This window comes from Sus scrofa, chromosome X, assembly GCF_054392235.1.
Source record: "Sus scrofa isolate SSC_HxYL_T2T_F1_AM1 chromosome X, Sscrofa_HxYL_maternal_Yorkshire_Landrace_v2.0, whole genome shotgun sequence".
NCBI classification, from domain to species: Eukaryota; Metazoa; Chordata; class Mammalia; order Artiodactyla; family Suidae; genus Sus; species Sus scrofa.
Genome location: NC_139401.1, coordinates 52,236,242 through 52,255,935, shown reverse-complemented (window position 1 = coordinate 52,255,935; position 19,694 = coordinate 52,236,242). Strand labels below are relative to the sequence as shown.

Genomic DNA, 19,694 nt, shown 5'->3' with positions numbered 1-19,694 from the left:
TGGATATGATGATTTTTTTTTTTTTTTAGCTACAGAAACAATCCATGAAAGAAAGAACTGAGAAGCAAAACTTCATTAAAATTAAAAATGTGGAGTTCCTGTTGTGGTGCAGCGGAAGCAAATATGACTAGGGACCATGAGGTTGCAGGTTCAATCCCTGGCCTCACTCAGTGGGTTAGATGATCTGGCATTGCTGTGAGCTGTGGTGTAGGTTGCAGATGTGGGTCAGATCTAGTGTTACTGTGACCCTGGCATAGGCTGGCAGTTACAGCTCCGATTAGACCCCTAGCCTGGGAACCTCCATATGCTGTGGGGTACAGCCCTAAAAGGACAAAAGACAAAAAATAAAAATAAAAAAATAAAAAATAAGATAAAATAAATTAAGAATGTTTGCTCTACAAGAGATAGTGTCAAGAAAATGAGAAGGAAAGCCACAGACTGGAAGAACATAATTGCAGGAGCTTCATCTGGTAAACGACTGTTATCCAAAATATACAAAGAACACTTTAAACTCAACCAGTAAGAAAACAAACAACCTGATTAAAAATGGGCTCAGGATCTCAACAGACACCTCACCAAAAAGACATACAGCTGGCAAATAAGCATATGAAAAAAATGCTCTACATCATATGTCATCAGGGAAATGCAAAAGAAAATAGCATTGAGATAGCACTACACATCCATTTGAATCACCAAAATCTATAGCACTGACAACACCAAATGCTGGCAAAAAAATATGGAGTAACAGGAACTCTCATCCAATGCTGGTGGGAATGCAAAATGGTACAGCTGCTTTGGAAGACAGTTTGGTGTTTCCTTCAAAACTTGACAAACTCTTGCCATATGATCCAACTATTGTACTCCTTGATATTTACCCAAAGGAGCTGAAAACTCCTGTTTATACAGAAACCTATATATTGATATTTGTAGCAACATTATTTATAATTGCCAAAACTTGGAATCAACTAAAATGTTCTTCAATAGATGAATGCATAAATAAAATGTGGTTCAGTCAGATATTGTGGGCCATCCAGACCACGCTTTAAAAAAAGAGCTATTAAGCCATGAAATACATTCTTAGAAGCCAACCTGAAAATATACTGTATGATTCCAACTATATGACATTCTGGAAAAGACAAAACTATAGAAACAGTAAAAAGTTCAGTGGTTCCAGTGGTTTTGGGGAGGAGGAGGGATGAAAAGGTGGATCACAGAGGATTTGGGGTTGGGAGGTCAGTGAAAAGTCTCTGTATAAAACTACAATGATGGATACATGTCATACATTACTCCAATCAAATAGTTTTGTAGTATAGTCTGAAATAAGGGAGCCTGATTCCTCAAGTTCCATTTTTCTTTTTCAAGTTTGCTTTGGCTATTCAATGTCTATTGTGTTTCCATACCAATTTTAAATTATTTTGTTCTAGTTCTGTGAAGAATGTCCTTGATAATTTGATAGGGATTGCATTGAATCTGTAGATTGCCTTGGGTAGTATGGTCATTTTGACAGTATTGATTCTTCCAATCTAAGAGCATGTTATATTTTTCCACATGTTTTTTTTTCATCTTTGATCACAATGATGATCAGTGTCATAGTTTTTAGAGTACTGGTCTTTTGTCTCTTTAGGTACATTTATTTCTAGGTGTTTTATTTTTCCATTGACCTCTCAGGGACAATAAACTTTTTAAAATGTTGTTTCAGGAGTTCCCGTCATGGCGCAGTGGTTAACGAATCTGACTAGGAACCATGAGGTTGTGGGTTTGGTCCCTGCCCTTGCTCAATGGGTTAACGATCCGGCGTTGCCGTGAGCTGTGGTGTAGGTTGCAGACGCGGCTCGGATCCCGCATTGCTGTGGCTCTCGCGTAGGCCGGTGGCTACAGCTCCGATTCGACCCCTAGCCTGGGAACCTCCATATGCCGCGAGAGCAGCCCAAAGAAATAGCAAAAAAAGACAAAAAATAAATAAATAAATTAAATAAAATGTTTCATTTTTTAAAGTTTTTTTTTAAAAACACACCTGCATGGAATTTAACATAAAACATAAAATTATATAGTAAATATAAACAATAAACATATAAAATACTTAAGGTAATTAACATGGTAAAGTGCACTTGACAGTTCAAATATGTGATGCTTGAACAGGTCACTTCTTTTAACTAGACTCAGGAACATTATAGTTGTATGATCTTAGAAAGTTAATTAACCCCTTTATGCCTTAGTTTTCCCCTTAGTGAAAATTCATGGCTTAATTCATAATACTTACAATAATATCTTACAATAATATCTGGATGAAGTGTTTAATAAATGTGTGTTATTATCATTTCCAGTAATTTTTCATTTGGCATAGGGAATGAATGGCATGTTCTGATAAGTCTAGTTAACTAAGAATTATGATGCATATCATCGAGTCATTACTTTTAAATCATGTTTAAAATAGAAGAACAAATATAAATCAAAAGAGGCTAATGACTCCAAGTTACTATTGCAGCTTCTAGGGTTTCAGGAATGGGAAGGTCAATTTAGATTAATCCATTCAACACTTGTGCTAAATACTCACTCTGTGCTCAACATTGTATTATGCGCACATGTATATTACCTTACACTTATCTCACAATGATTCTATGTGAAGGTTAGTATTGGGTCCATGATATTATAAGGTTAAATGATTTGTCCAAGGTCATACTGCTATAAATTGTTTAAGCTGAGATTTAGACCTAAGTGCTAAATCCCAGGTTCAATAGAATGCAAAAATTGTACTTACACTGTATGAATTTCTAGATACAACTGCTTTAAAATATATACTCAAAATTAGAGTTTTTTCTAGTTACCTACACATATCTATTACTTTATCTGTCTACCTACCTATCTATCATCTATTTTCATATTCTCTAGGAAAGAGACTGCTGTTTAAGAGAGTTTACAACACTAATTGTAATAAATAGAGACTACCAAATCAAAATTGCCCCCCGTTTCCAAGATATTTCTTTACCTCTGATTTTTGTTCCTAATTCTCTCCCTTTCCCTTAAGCAATATCCTGTGGATTCTTTATTCAAGTGACCCTTACATTAGTCCCCTTTATACAACCACTGATGATTCCTTCTTTTACTTCCTTGTTACTTATGTCAACAATATCTTTACTATTGTTCCATTTACTATACTCCCCTTTATCCATTGCACTCTATATAACCCTAAGGCTTTAACATTGCCTGAAACCTACCAACCTTTGACTTTTAGCAAAAGACCACAACCAAGTCATAAAGTGCTAGAGCTGGAAGAGACTGGACTATTGAGCAGGAAAGATTATGTCATTTTCTTGTACACATCCTTCAGTTATCTATTAGAAAAATGAACAAAGGCAGGTCGCAGAATAAGAAAACCAAATGGCCAAATAAACAGATAAGAAGAAGTTCAACCTCACTAGTTATAAAGAAAATAGAAAATGAAACACCATTGAAATATGATTTTAACCCATAAAACAATTTAAGTATAAACTATATAAAGGATTGGAGAGTGTGTGCAACAATAAAAACTTTCAAGCACTGCTGATGGGAGTTAAAACTAGTTCAGACACTTTGGAGAGTGATTCAGGCTGAAGACATGCATAACTTGTGATTCAGCAAATCCACTCCTAGGTATAGACTCTAGGTATGCATTCTTGACCTGAGGTCTACACACCTCAGGAGGTCCATAATGCTGGGTCGAAAAAATAACACCTTTATTTTTACTAATTGAAATGTAGGATTTCTTTTGATTATGAATGAAGGCAAAACATTCATTTTATTAGCAGTACCTATGACTTAGGCTTTAATACAAATTCCAAATAGTTCCATAGCATATTATTTATTAGAGTTACCTTAAAATATCATTTATATTCATCAGTACTTTAAAAGTTATTAGACCCACTGATAGATATTATTACATAAAAATTTTTTTTTTTGTCTTTTGTCTTTTTGTCTTTTGTTGTTGTTGTTGTTGTTGTTGCTATTTCTTGGGCCGCTCCCGCGGCATATGGAGGTTCCCAGGCTAGGGGTCGAATCGGAGCTGTAGCCACTGGCCTACGCCAGAGCCACAGCAACGCAGGATCCGAGCCACGTCTGCAACCTACACCACAGCTCACGGCAACGCCGGATCGTTAACCCACTGAGCAAGGGCAGGAACCGAACCCGCAACCTCATGGTTCCTAGTCGGATTTGTTAACCACTGCGCCACAATGGGAACTCCTACATAAAGAATTTTATCAATAAGTGATGCTGAAAAAACTGAACAGCTACATGGAAAAAGACGAAATTAGAACATTTTCTAACACCATAAACAAAAAAACCTAAAAAAGGATTAAAGACCAATATATAAGACCAGATACTATAAAACTCTTAGAAAAAAACATATGTAGAACACACTCTGACATAAACCACAGGAATATCTTTTTGTATCCACCTCCTAGAGTACTGAAAATTAAAAGAAAAATAAACAAATGGGACCTAATTACACTTAAAAGTTTTTGCACAGCTAAAGAAACCATAAACAAAATGAAAAGACAACCCACAGAATGGGAGAAAATATTTGCAAATGAAGCAACTGACAAAACATACAAACACATACAGAGAAATATTAAAAAAAAACCTCGGAGTTCCCGTCGTGGTGTAGTGGTTAACGAATCCGACTAGGAACCATGAGGTTGCAGGTTCGATCCCTGCCCTTGCTCAGTGGGTTAAGGATCTGGCATTGCTGTGGGCTGTGGTGTAGGTCACAGAGATGGCTCGGATCCTGCGTTGCTGTGGCTCTGGCATAGGCTGGCAGCTACAGCTCCGATTGGACCCCTAGCCTGGGAAACTCCATATGCCATGGGAGCAGCCCAAGAAATGGCAAAAAGATAAAAAAAAAAAAAACAACTCAATTAAAAAACTGGGCAGAAGGTCTAAATAGCCATTTCTCCAAAGAAGACACACAGATGGCCAAAAACCACCCAAAAATATGCTCATTATCACAAATTATTACAGAAATGCATGTCAAAACTACAATGAGGTACCACCTCACACCAGTCAGAGTGGCCATTGTCCAAAGGTCTACAAATAATAAATGCTGGAGAGGGTATGGAGAAATGAAATCCTCCTACATCATTGGTGAAAATGCACATTGATACAACCACTATGGAAAACAGTATGGATGTTCCTCAAAAAACTAAAAGTTAAACTACCATATGATCCAGCAATCCCACACCAGGGCATCTATCCAGAGAAAATGATAATTTTAAAAATACATTTATCCCAATGTTGACAGCAGCACTATTTACAATAGCCAAGACATGGAAGCCACCTAAATGTCTGTCAACAGAAGAGTGGATAAATAAGATGTTGTACATATATATACAATGTAATATTACTCAGTCATACAAAATAGTTAAATAATGGCATTTGCAGCAACATGGATGCACCTAGAGATTATTATACTAAGAGAAGTGAGTCAGACAGTGAAAGACAAACGTCACATGATAACACTTATATGTGGAAATTTTAAAAAAATGATACAAATGTACTTATTTGCAGAACAGAAACAGACTTATAAACATGGAAATCAAACTTGTGGTTATCAAATGAGACAGCTAATAGGGGAGGGAGGGATTGGGGGATTGGGATTGTCATAGGCACACTGTGCCCACGGAATGACTGGCCAATGGGAACACTACCCAACAGGGAAATCTGCCCAATATTCTGTTACAATCTATATGGGAAAAGAATCTGAAACTGAATGGATGTGTGTGTATGTATAACTGAATCACTTTATTGTACAGTGGAAATTATCACACCATTTTAAATCAACTATACTTCAATAAAACTTTAAAAAGAATTTAAAAAGAATCCCATGTTATGCTATCATTATTTTTAAAATATTTTAGTATATTTAAATAAAATTAGTTTATTTTGTAATTTGATACATTGTGCTTTATTTATTCAAAAAAGTTTTTTCTGAGGAGGGGGTTCATAAACCTCACTAGATTTCCAAAAGAATATATGGCACAAAACATTAAGAATCTCTGCTGTAGAGACATTTTTACACATGAACATTTGAATAAATATGCAAATTTTAAAATAGTGGCATTATTTTAATAGTAAAAATTTAGAAACCATGCATTATCCATCAACAGGAAAATAAATAATATAAGCCATAGTTGTAGGATCTAATACCAGAGAAATGAACTGGGTGCATGTATGCATGTGTGTGTGTGTGTGTGTGTGTGTGTGTGTGTGTGTGTGTGGCTAGATTGCAATAATAACCCCCAGTGCCCACTGTAGGCATTGCCAATATGTTAGGCTAACACATTGCCTAATTTTGAATAAAAACAAAATGTGGAACAATATGTAAATATATCATTTACATAACTCAGAACATACATACAAAATTATATTACATGTTGTTTATGAATCTATATGAAGGTATGCAAAAGTCAATAAAAAATGGATGAGGTACATATATACACAAACTCACACCAGTGGTTTCCACTTGGGTGGTGAGTTATCAGGACTGGAGAATGACACAGTAAACAATCAGTTATTTTCTAAATATGTCGTATTTTCTCATTTCTTTGTACATGTTGTTCTTTCTCACTTGAATATTTTCTCTATGATTCCACTTGTCAAAGCCTATATCAAATTGCAGGCCAGAGGGAGTAGGATAATATTTTCATAATATATCCAGGTTTTTTGACCAAAAAAAAAAACTGTCAACCAAAAATACTACAGCTAACCAAACAGTCTTTTTAAAACGAAGAAGAAATAAAAGCTTCCCCAGACAAACAAAGCTGAGGGAATTCATCCATTACATCTGTCTTATAAAAATGTTAAGGGATGTTCTTCAAGTTGAAAAGAAAGGATACTGAACAGCAATACAAAAACATGAAGGCATAAATCTCACTGCTAAAAGCAAATATGTATACAAATACAGAATACTGTAACACTTTAATACTTTATGAATAGTGAGTAAATCTCAATTTTATTATAAAAGTTAAAAGACAAAATGTTTAGAATAACTGTAAAACATGTAACATACAAATATATAAGTATGTAAATTGTAACATTAGTAAGAAAATGGGGAGGGAGAAGTAGAAGTGTACTGTTTTTGTTTTGTTTATTTGTCTTTTTCTCTATTTAGGGCTGCACCCATGGCACATGGAGGTTCCCAGGCTAAGGGTCTAATCAGAACTACAGCTGCCAGACTACACCACAGCCACAGCAACACCAGATCTGAGCCACATCTGTGACCTACACCACAGCTCATGGCAATGCCAAATCCTTAACCCACTGAGTGAGGCCAGGGATAAAACCTGCAACCTCATGGTTCCTAGTTGGATTCATTTCTGTTGCACCATGACGGGAATTCTGAGAAGTGTACTGTTTTTATATATAATTGAATTTATCAGCTTAACATAGATTTTTAAAACTATAAGACATTGACATAAACCCCACAGTAACTACAAAAAAAAATTTATAAAAGGTAGATAAAAGAAAAAGAGAAAGGAATCAAAGCATATAAATACAAAAAAAATGAAACACAAAGACAACAAAAGAGGAAAAGAGTGACCATAAAACACACAAGAAAGATGAAAACAAATAACAAAATTATAACAGTACGTTCTTTCTTATGACTACTTTACATGTGAGTGGATTAATCTCCCCAATGACAAAACACAGTAGCTGAGTGGATGAAATACAATATCCAAATATATGCTTTCTACAAAAGACTCAGTTTAGATTTGATACACATAAACTGAAATTGAAGAGATGGAAAAAGATATCACATGCAAATTGTAAAAAAAGGAGCACATGAGTGGCTATACTTATATTGGATACAATAGACTGTGAGCCAAAAACTGTCACAAGAGAAAAAGAAGAGCACTATTTAATGATAAACCGGCCATTTCACTAAGAAAACAATATATATATCCAATGCAGAGCAAATACATATGTAAAGCAAGGACTGACATGGCTACCTAAGAGATGGCCTTCCTAATTTATCTGATAAACCTGCTGGGAACCAGAGTTTCAAGTCTCTGGAAGGATCAGAGAAAGGAGAGAAATGTTTCAATTCTGTTTGCAAAGATATAATTTACCAGATTGTTGTAAGACATAATTAGCTTGAGAGGAAGTTTCTTTATACCGGAAAACACAGATTAAAAGCGAGTACTGTTTCAGATAGAAACCATAAAGTTATAACAATATCCACCAGCTCATTCAGTCTAGTGTAACTAAATCTTTCTGTTAACAGTTTATGAAGCTATCAAATTTCCCTTTAGAATTCTTCAATTTCTTACCCAGTTCAGCATTGCAGTCTGGAAGTCAGAAACCTGTAAATTTTTTTGTCTTTTATTTATGTGTATATTATTTTATACTGTTCAGCATGGTGACTCACACTTACATGTACATATGCTTTTTTCTCATGTTACACGTTCCATCATAAGTGACTAGACAGAGTTCCCAGTGCTACACAGCAGGATCCCATTGCTAATCCATCCTGAAGGCAACATTCTGCATCTATTAACTCCAAGCTCCCAGTCTCTCCCACTCCCTCCCCTTCCCTCTTGGCAACCACAAGTCTATTCTCCAAGACCATGATTTTCCTTTCTGAGGAAAGGTTGCTTTGTTCCATATATTGGATTCCAGATATAAGTGATATCATATGGTATTTGTCTTTCTCTTTCTGACTTACTTCACTCAGGATGAGAATCTCTAGTTCCACCCATGTTGCTGCAAATGGCATTATGTTGTTCTTTTTAATAGCTAAGTAGTATTCCACTGGGTATATATACCACTTCTTTCTAATCTAATCATCTGTCAATGGACATTTGGGATGATTCCATGTCTTGGCTATTGTGAATAGTGCTGCAATGAACATGCAGGTGCATACGTCTTTTTTAAGGGGAGTTTTGTCTGGATATATGCCCAAGAGTGGGATTGCTCGGTCAGATAGTAGTTCTATGTATAGTTTTCTAAGGTACCTTCATACTGTTCTCCATTGTGGTTGTACCAGCTTACATTCCCAACAATAGGGCAGGAGGGTTCTGTTTTCTCCACACCACTTCCAGCATTTGTTATTTGTGGACTTCTTAATGATGGCCATTCTGACTGGTGTGAGGTTGTATCTCATGGTAGTTTTGATTTGCATTTCTCTATAGTCAGTGATGTTGAGCATTGAGAAACCTGTGTCTTTAAAAAGTCCTCTCTACAGAAATTCTTGAGAGTAAGCATTTTTGCAAAGTCATCAGAGTAAATCCATTAACTGTTTATAATGACAAAAGACTTAAGAAGGCACATTCAAAATCTGATGACATGGAACTATTTGCCCAGAAAATTAGCTGAATGCTGACAAAACCCAAGATTCTGACAGAGAAGGAAAACCTTCACAAAACTGGGTAGGATAAAAGAAAGAAGAAGAAAGAAAAAGGAGAGAAAAGAATAAACAAAGCAGGTCAGGACCTGTGCCCCTGGGAGGGAGCTGGAAAAGGAAAAAACAAAACAAAAAACTCTGCACCCTGTGAAGTCCCCCACACCAGTGAGGAGACCAGCCAAGGAAGAGAAAGAACTTTGGAATATTGGGGTAGAACACAGCATTTGGGGTAAAGTAGTTAAAATGGAAATGGTTGTGTACAAACAGTCAATATCAATGCCCTGCATTTCCCAGCTATAAACTCAGGTGGACAGGGGCTGGGAACTGAAACTCCAGCTTTGTAGATCAGACTGACACAGAATTCTGGGGATGGCTACCAGGGGAAAAAACAGGATTGGTAGCATGTGGACAGCCTGGAGGGACTGGAGTCTAGAGTGACCACATTTGAAGCTGTAAGTTGTGAAATCCAGGTCAGGCTTAGAGGCTAGGCACCATTGTTAGGGTGGGTGTAGAGCTATGAAAAGCCCACTGAACTGGTAAAGCTGTTTCAGAAACAGTGCAAAAGGTCCTAGGAGTCACGAAAGGACAGATGCATGGGTGAAGAGCTGCAACCTGCATAGGGGGCAGAGAAAGTGAACTTTAGAAACAGCAAAAAGTTTCCTGAGAGTCACAAAGGGGCAAGGTGAACTTGGAAACAACACACACACACACACACACACACACACACACACACACACACACCAGGAGACATAAATAGCCCAGCAGATTGGCAGAGTGACTTGGGAATAACACAAGCTCTGTGATCCCTGCCACCAATCAAGCAGAGGACTGAAGAAGCAGCATGTGTTACCTGGCTAGCCAAAGGAGCTTAGAAGGGCCCACTGGTGCTTGTTTTTATTTCACAACGGCTAGCAGGAGCACTCTACCATCAGCCCAGTCGGAGGAAGGATCATTGGAAAGGTGCAGCCTTTACATCTATAGAGAAAGACTTTTAGGAAGCGTTAGGGAAAACCACCTGCATCTGGGGCTACAGAGATCACCCCCTTAGGGCATTTGTCCCAACCCCTAGCTACAGATAGCAGTACCTAGAGCATCCTGAACAAAGGGAGGAACTGCAGGATCAACGTCTGATGTTGCCAATTACAGGGAATCGTCCTGAGAGCTACTGGAAGCAGGAGGGGTCACAAGAGCCGTCTTGACCCCCAACCTTGCCACAAAAGCAATCCTGTGAACAGTGAACCACTGCCAACACTCACACGGACCCCATTCTTAACAGCCAGCCAAGTCAGGGAAGTTACTGTAATACAACTGCTCCTCTCACATGCTATAGGTACATAGGAACCACTACAGACCTCTGAGAACTGCAAGACGAGGCACAAGCTGCTGCATCTACATACCTGCCATCAAGGGGACACAAATATAAAAGTTAGACACTAAGAGAAAACAAAGAAGTAGCTTTCAAAGAAACAAGACAAAAACACACCAAAACAAGTTAAGAGGAGATTGGAAACCTACCTGAAAATGAATTCAGTAACAATAGTAAAGATGAAACAGGACCTTGGAAAAAAAATGAAGACACAGAGAAGTTACCAGAAATGTTTTAAAAAGACCTAGAAGACCTAAATAACAAGAAAACTAAGATGGATAGCACAATATCTGAAATGAAGAATACCCTAGAAGGAATCAATAGCAATATAATGGCAGCAGAAGAATGAATAAGTTATGTGGAAGACAGAGTAGTGAAAATCACTGCCACAGGAAAAAAAAAAAGAAAAAACAAGGAAATGAATTGAGGAGAGTAAGATACCTTTGGAACAACATTAAACATATCAACATTTGCATCATTGGGGTCCAGAAGGAGAAGAGAGAGAGAAAGGGCCAAATAAAATTTTTTAAGAAATTATAGCTGGAAACTCCCTAATAGGGGAAAGGAAACATTCAATCAAGTGGAGGAAGCACAGAGAATCCCACACAGAATAAACCCAAAGAGGAACACTGTGAGACACATACTAATCAAACTGATAAAAATTAAATGCAAAGAAAAAATATTAAAAGTCACAAGGGAAAAGCAACCAATATACAAAGGAACCCCCATAAGGGTAACAGTTGATCTTTCAGCAGAGAGTCCAGAAGCTAGAAGGGAGTGGCAAGCTATATTTAAGGTGATGAAGGGGAGAAACCTAGAACTAAGAATATTCTACTTAGTAAGGCTGTCATTGAGATTTGATGGAGACATTGAAAGCTAGAACCAAGAATACAATACCCAGTAAGGATCTCATTCAGATTTGATGGAGAGATCAAAAGCTTTTCAAACAAGCAAAAGCTCAAAGAATTCAGCACCTACAAATGAGCTCTACAATAACTACTAAAGTAACTCTTTTAAGCAGAAAACAAAAAGTCACAATTAGAAACAAGAAAATTACAAATGATAAAACTCACTGGTAGAGACAAAGATGACATAAAGGTAGAAAAACACCCATTGAGAAATATATCAAAACTAGCAGACATGAAAAGAGGAAAAGACAAATGCAGAACATTGGAAATATATTCTTAAATTAGAGAACGGCAACCCAAAACAAATCTGTCCACACATCGATTGTCATATCCAAATCTAATGGTAACCACAAACCAAAACCTATAATAGACACACACATAAAAAAGAAAAAGCAATTCAAACACGATACTAAAAATAGTGAATAAATCAAGAGAAAATACAGCAAAAGAAGGGAAGAAAAATTTAAAAACAACAGTAACAAGTCAAAACAATTAATAAAATGGCAATAAATACATACTTATCCATAATTACACTGAATGTAAAGAGATTAAATGCTCCATCCAAAAGACACAGACTGGCTGAGTGGATACAGAATCTATATATCTATATATATATATATAGATATATAGTTTACAAGAGACCCACTTGAGACCCAAGGACACATACAGACTGCAAGTGAGGGGATGGTAGACGATATTACATGCATATGGAAATCAAAAGAAAGCAGGAATAGCAATACTCATATCAGACAAAAGAGGCTTTAAAATAAAGAAAATCACAAGAGACCAAGAAGGAGAGTACATAATTATCAAAACATCAAACCAAGAAGATACAACAATTGTAAATATATATGCATCTATCATGTAAGCACCTCAACATATGACAACTGCTTACAGCCATAAAAGGAGAATTCAACAGCAACACAATAATTGTGGGGGACTTTGACACCCCAGTAACATCAAGGGAGTGATCATTCAGACAGAGAATCAACAAGGAAACACAGGCTTTAAATGACACCCTAGAAAAGAGAGATTTAGCTTATATTTATAGAACCTTTTATCACAAAGCAGCATAATATACATTCTTCTCAAGTGCAAATGGAACATTCTCCGGGATATATCACATCTTGGGCCACAGATCAAGCCTTGGCAAATTTTAAAAAGTTGAAATGATCTCATGCCTCTTCTCTGACTACAATGCTCTGAGACTAGAAATCAACTAGTAATGTGTCTTTTTCAATGTAAGTTTTGTCTGGATATATATCCAGGAATAGTAGTTCTATATTTAGTTTTCTATGGTATTTCCTTACTCTTTTCAATAGTGGTTGTACCAATTTACATTCCCGCCAAAACTTAAGGAGGGTTCCCTTTTCTACACATCCTTTCCAGCATTTGTTTTTTGTTGACTTGTTAATGATGGCCACTGTAACTGGTGTGAGGGGGGTACAGATTTGAGGGACTTGTTCCCTCAAAATGTTCAACATCACTAATTATTAGAGAAATGCAAATCAAAACACCAGTTTACTTTTAAAATTAATTTATTCAATTAAAATTACTCTAAACTTTTTCTAATTCATTTAGGTGGTGGGTTAATTTGTTGATTTGAGATTTTTCTTCTTTTTCGAGGAAGGCCTGTATTAAAATGAATTTCCCTCTGAACACTGCCTTTTTGGCATCCCCATACTATAGATTTTGAGTGGTTGTGTCTCCATTATTATTTGTCTCAAGGTATTAATTTCCTCCTTGATTTTCACATTGACCCATTGGTTTTTCAGACTATTGCCTTTGGAATGGATTAGCAATGAGATTCTGCTGTGTAGCACTGGAAACTATGTCTAGTCACTTATGATGGAGCACAATAATGTGAGTAAAAGAATGTATGCATGTATGTGTAACTTAGTCACCATGCTGTACAGTAGAAAAAAATAATGTATTGGAGAAATAAAAAAAATAAAAAATAATGATTCTAAACTTAAGTCAGTCTTGACCACACACAAAACTCTTTTCTCAGGGTCCACTTTCCATAAGCCTTATTAATGTCTGTGTCCATAATAATAATATGCTAATAATTTCTTTTAAAAAATCTGTTACCTTGTAGAAAACACCTCAGGGTGACACCAAACATATTAATGGTTCTTAATACCTCTATTTTTGCTGTTACTAATTGATGTCTCAGTATCTTATTTTATTGGGAATGACATAGTTATTAAAAAAAATTGGAGTTCCCATTGTGGTGAAGCAGAAATGAATCCGACTAGCAACCATGAGGTTGCAGGTTCGATCCCTGGCCTCGCTCAGTGGGTTAAGGATCCAGTGTTACCGTGAGATGTGGTGTATGTCGCAGATATGGCTCAGATCTGGCATTGCTGTGGTTCTGGTGTAGGCTGGTGGTTACAGCTCCAATTAGACCCCTAGCCTGGGAACCTACATATGCCATGGGTGCAGCTCTAAAAAGGACAAAAGATGAAAAAAAAAAACTTCTATCATTTAACAATTTAGCATAACTCTAAATTTTCACATTACCAATATCTGGAGAGATCATTCTTAAGTAGACATTTTTAAGATATAATTATACCTAAAAGTTCATCCAAAAGCTCTTATCTCACTCATATTTAATTTAGTTATAAAAATTTCATCATACCAAGTTATTTTTTGCTGGTAATTTTTCAACAGATATAACAAGGTCTTATTTAACTTCTATTAAACCTAGGTAAGGTGCTATTAATGTTGATGACCCTAAAAATATGTCTACATTAATTATATAAGCAAAATTTAACTTTAATACCAGAAATTAATTTAATACTAAATTTATCCAATTCAGAGTGAATTTAGATTAATTCTGTCCAGTTGCCTTCTGTATTTTTGAGAATTTATAGAAGCTGTTAATTTCCTTTACACCAACTGAGTAGAGCTCATTTAACAATTATTTTTTTATAATACCACCCAAAAGTTAGGAATATATAACACACATACAACCACATAGAAAGACAAACAGAGGTCTCATAGATTCATTTTCCAAGCTTTGTCATGAGTCACATATCACAAAAAAAAATTCTCTAGTTTAAAATAACAGTTGGAGTAAGTTTTTAAAGATTTATTTCCCCATTTTTTCTTTCAGTCTCAGGATTTAGAAATGGTCTGGATAAGATAAGCATTCCTGGTCAAGGCACATGGAAGGGAAGCAAGTTCTTCTAGCAGGACTTGTTCAGTCAAGTCAGAATTTTGAAAGCATTCTTTTCCCCTCTATATCAAGCTTGCTGTCTCTAAAAACTGCACGTGCAATAAAAGCCCTTTTTTTTTGCCATTTTCAGGGCAAAAATTTTCCTTTAATATCCAATTAAGTAGATAACTTGCAAACCTGGCTGAGGTATAAGTTGGAGGCTGGCTTCCTGATATCCTGTGTTTCTTTCATTTGAGAGACTCTAAGTTGAATTTGTTAAGGATAACATTTACTAATGACATAGTGTGGTGGTCCAGTGTGAAGCTTGAGAGCTTAACTCATCTAGGTTTTGCCTAGAGTTGTTTCACTCCCCACTTATGTGCCTTTGGTCTCCCACAGCTGTTCAGATTGCAGAATGGCTAGTACTTATTCACATCCCTGGTTGAGCAGTTTTTTAATTAATGAATGAGTTTCCCTATTGGACCACAGCATGGTATGAGGACGCAGCCTCCACCACCCATGTAAATTTCTCAGTCACCTGAGAAAGATATAAACAGCTGGAAAGAATCTTGTCTGTTTTCTTCAGAGTAAAACTCACATGTAACACCTTCACCCTTATCATGATAGATTCGATTAAGGCAACAGATTTGAGCAAAAGCTTCAGATCAGCCTCTTACCTACCCACTCAGCCAAGACCACATAGTCTCTTTCAACTGAGCCCTACTGCTATCTCCACTGACAGGGTATAGACCCTGATATCTTTCAATCAATGCTTCCCCCAAACATCTCCACTGAGGGGGTCAACCAAGCCCCCCACACACAATTATTATGTTGTTGTTGATTTCTACTTTTTGACAAGATATAGTCCCAGTATCTTTCAACCAAGCTTACCCTCCCTCCCCTGGCATCTCTACTGAGGTGGTATTCCCTCCTCTCATTATTCTACCCTGAGGTAGTATTCCCTGGCCAGCTCCCTCCAGCATCTCCACTGAGGAGGTATTCCCTACCCTCAGTATTCTTCACTGAGGTGGCATTTCCCCTGGTATCTTTCAACCAGGCCACACCCAGTCTCTTTCAACTGAGGGGGAAGGTACCTGTTACACACCACCAAATTAAACTCAGGATCATCAACCAATATGGGAGAGCTGAGATCCAGAAGAGACTCACCAAAATTCTTCTGGACCCCCTGAGGAGGTGGATGGGCACAAGAGGCCTGTGCTGGTGCCAAAGCTCTGATTCCTCATAGAGTTCAGGCAAAGGGGAGAAGTCTCTTCTGGGTCCCTTGTGTGGTGATCAAAACTATTGACTTAAATAAATATACAGCCTGAAAGTTGTGACTTAAGTTTTATTTTGGGCAAAATTAGGACTTAAGTCTGGGAGACAGCATTTCAGGTAGCCCTGAGAAAACTGCTCCAAGGAGATGAGGGAAAGTTAGGATATATAGGAGTTTTTGCAACAACGGACAGGTAGTAAGAACAAAAGAGGTCTGGGCTCACTGAAATCATTCCTTTGATATGCACCTCGGCTATCAGAGCTTGTGTCCTGTGTTTTCATAGCCTGAGCTACCTCAGGGCTCACTGTTAGGAGTGGCTGCAGTCTGATGGCTGCTAGGCAGCAAGTATTCTTTATTTCCTTCCTGAGTTCCCTAAGGACTCACTGGCTTACCCTTGGAGGTGGCTGCATTCAGAGACAACTGTAACATTCTGTTTGTGGACTTAACTATAACCCAGGTGGTGGTATTTCAGATACCTTCAAAATACTGTCCCAAAGAGGCAGGGGGAAATAATATCAGTGTATATATATAACAAAGGTGATGGGGACGTGCATGCATCCATGAAGACATGTTACAAGTTTGCTGCTAGTCTCATGGAGGTTACTACTACTTAAGAGGAGCAGAAATCACAATGAAGGATTTGTGTTTTTCAAGGTATGAGGACATGCAAGAATCGGGCACATAAAATCTCCTCCTAAAAATATCTAACTATCTGAAGACCTATTTTTCCAGTTTTCCTAGAGCACAAAGTACCTCACCACTTGTCTCTACACTGAGCTCTGCTCAGGGGATGCTGTGGATTGGCAGCTACAGTGGTTCATGATTTAATCCATGTAGTGTCAGATGGAAAGTGATGGCAAGTGCCAAACTCCAGTTTACAAAAAACAGAGAAAATGAATACGTAAAACAAAAATTGACATGACACAAACGAAGGGAGAAATACAGAAAATCAATAAGGGAACCATGGACCTGAAAAACACCACAGATCAAATGGAGCTAACAGACTTAATCATTATACTCAACAGTAGTCTTCTCACAGAGAATATTCTCCAAGAGAGATCACATGTTCTGTCACAAAATAAATCTTAACAAATATTAAAAGACAAATCACATCAGGTATCTTTGCAGAAAATAATGGAATGAGACCGGAAATCAACAGAAGAGTGAAAACTAGAAAATTCACAAATACATGGAAAGTAGACAACACACTCTGGAACAAACAATAAGTCAAAGAAGAAATGAAAGGAAATTAAAAAGTATCATGAGACATGAAAAAAATAGCACAGCATATCAAAACTCATAGGATATATAAAAAGCAATACTAAATTTTGTATAGATACAAGTCAACATTAAAAAAGAAGATATCAAACAAAAAACATTATGAGGAGACGGGAATAAGATGGAGGAATAGTAGGACTGGAGCTTAACTTCTATCATAAAAACAACAAAATTTACAATTAATCCTGAGCAATCTTCAACCAAATGGACCAGACACCTTCAAAAAGATATCCTACTCCAGAAGACAAAAGGAGGCCACATCAAGAGGTAAGAGGGGTGATTACATGATATCAGCAACACCATACCTCCCAGGTGGGAAGCCCCACAGACTGGAAAGTAAATGGTTCACAGAGACTCACCTGCAGGAGTGAGAGTTATGAGCCCCACATCAAACTCCCGTGTGGGGATCTGGCACTGGGACAAAGAGCCCCCAGAGCATCTGCCATTGAAGGCCAGTGGGGCTTGTGGGCAGGGGCTCCATGGGACTGGGGGAAACAAGGACCCTATCCTTAAAAGGCACACACAGACTTTCACATGCACCTTTTCAGGGCACCTTTTCAGGGCAAAGCAAAGTCTCCATAGGAATCTGGGTCAGAGCTGGCTGCAGTTCTTGGAGGACCTCTTGGGAAAAAAGGGGTGAATGTGGCTTGTTGTGGGGGAAGGACATTGGAAGCAAAACTCTTGGGAATGTACATCAGCATGCCTTTCTCTGGAGGTGGCCAGTTTGGGAAAATCTTGGCCTCCCCATCAGAGCTGAGAAGCCCCAGGCCAAACAACAATACAGGTGGGATTGCAGTCCCACCCATCAGTAAACAGCCTGCCTAACGAACCCCCCAGGGCACACAGCCACCTCTAATCCCATCCAGAGACAAAGCCCCACCCACCAGAGGAAGAGGAATCAGCTCCACCTACCAGTGGGAAGCCATCAGTCCCTCCCATCAGGAAGCCTACAGCAAGACCCCATACCAACTTCAGCCACAAGGGGGGCAAACACCAGAAGTAAGAGAGGCTACAATTCTATTTTCTGTAAAAAGGTCACCACACCAAAAACCTATCAAAATGAAAAGACAGAGAACTATAACTCAGATGAGGGAGAAAGGAAAAACCCCAGAAAATCAGCTAAGCGATGAGGAGATTCTCAGCCTCCAGGAAAAAGACTTTAGCCTGTTGATGCTGAAGATGATGCAAGACATTGGAAATAAACTGGAGGCAAAGATGGATAACTTACAGGAAACACTCAGGAAAGAGATACAAGATATAAAGTTTATGAAGAGATGCAAAATACAATAACTGAAATAAAAAATTCACAAGAAGCAGCTAGCTAACAGCAGAATACAGGAGGCAGAAGAATGAATAAGCGAGGTGGAGGACAGATTAGTGGAAAATAAGGATGCAGAGCAAAAAAGAGAAAAAAGGTTGAAAACAAATGAAGAGAGTCTCAGAGAACATTAAATGCACCAACATCCGTATAATATGGGTGCCAGAAGGAGAAGACAGAGAAGGGAACAGAAAAAATATTCCAAGAGATAATAGCCAAAAAATTCCCTAACATGGGAAAGGAATAACTCACTCAAATCCAGGAAGGGCAACGAGTACCATATAAAATAAACCCAAGGAGGAACACCCTGAGACACATATTAATCAAACTGATCAAAATTAAAGACAGAGAAAATATTGAAAGCAGCTAGGGAAAAGAAACAAATCACATACAAGGGAACCCCAATAAGGCTATCGGCAGATTTTTCAGCAGAAACTCTGCAGGCCAGAAGGGAGTGGCATGATATACTTAATGTGATGAAAGGAAAAAACCTCCAACCAAGATAACTTGACCCAGCAAGGCTCTCATTCAGATTTGAAGGAGAAATCCAAAGCTTCACAGATAAGCAAAAGCTAAGAGAATTCAGCAACACCAAACCAGCTTTACAACAAATACAAATGGAACATCTCTAGGCAGAAAAGAAAAGCCCACAACGGGAAACAAAAATACCACAAATGACAAGGCTCACCAGTAAAGGTAAATATACAGTAAAGATACAAAATCATCCCTGCGCAACTTTGCCACCAAACTGAGAAATCGTGAGAAGAGGAGGGTACTAATGCAGGACACTGGAGATGCTCTTGCAATTAAGAGACCAACAACTTAAAATAATCTCATATATATATATATATATATATATATATATATATATATATATACACATATACATATATATATAGACTCATATCAAAACTTCAGAAAAACTGCAAACCAAAAATCTACAAGTGATACACAACCAAATAAAAATAAACTCAAATACAACACTAAAGGTTCTCATAAAACCACAAGAGGAGAG

The 19,694-nt window shown here is 37.5% G+C and overlaps 1 protein-coding gene across 8 annotated transcripts in view; it reads right to left on the bottom strand.

Moving 5' to 3' along the window:
- The window catches only part of KLF8 (KLF transcription factor 8), a 365,585-nt gene that overhangs the window by 298,763 nt on the left and 47,128 nt on the right, over positions 1 to 19,694 (bottom strand). The window contains exon 2 of one of the 8 annotated variants that reach the window (XM_085006117.1): positions 10,892 to 10,933. The exons of the other annotated variants lie outside the window; for them this stretch is intronic. The gene's annotated coding sequence lies outside the window, so the exon portion shown is untranslated. The remainder of the gene's footprint in view (positions 1 to 10,891; positions 10,934 to 19,694) is intronic. 8 annotated transcript variants of the gene reach the window in all.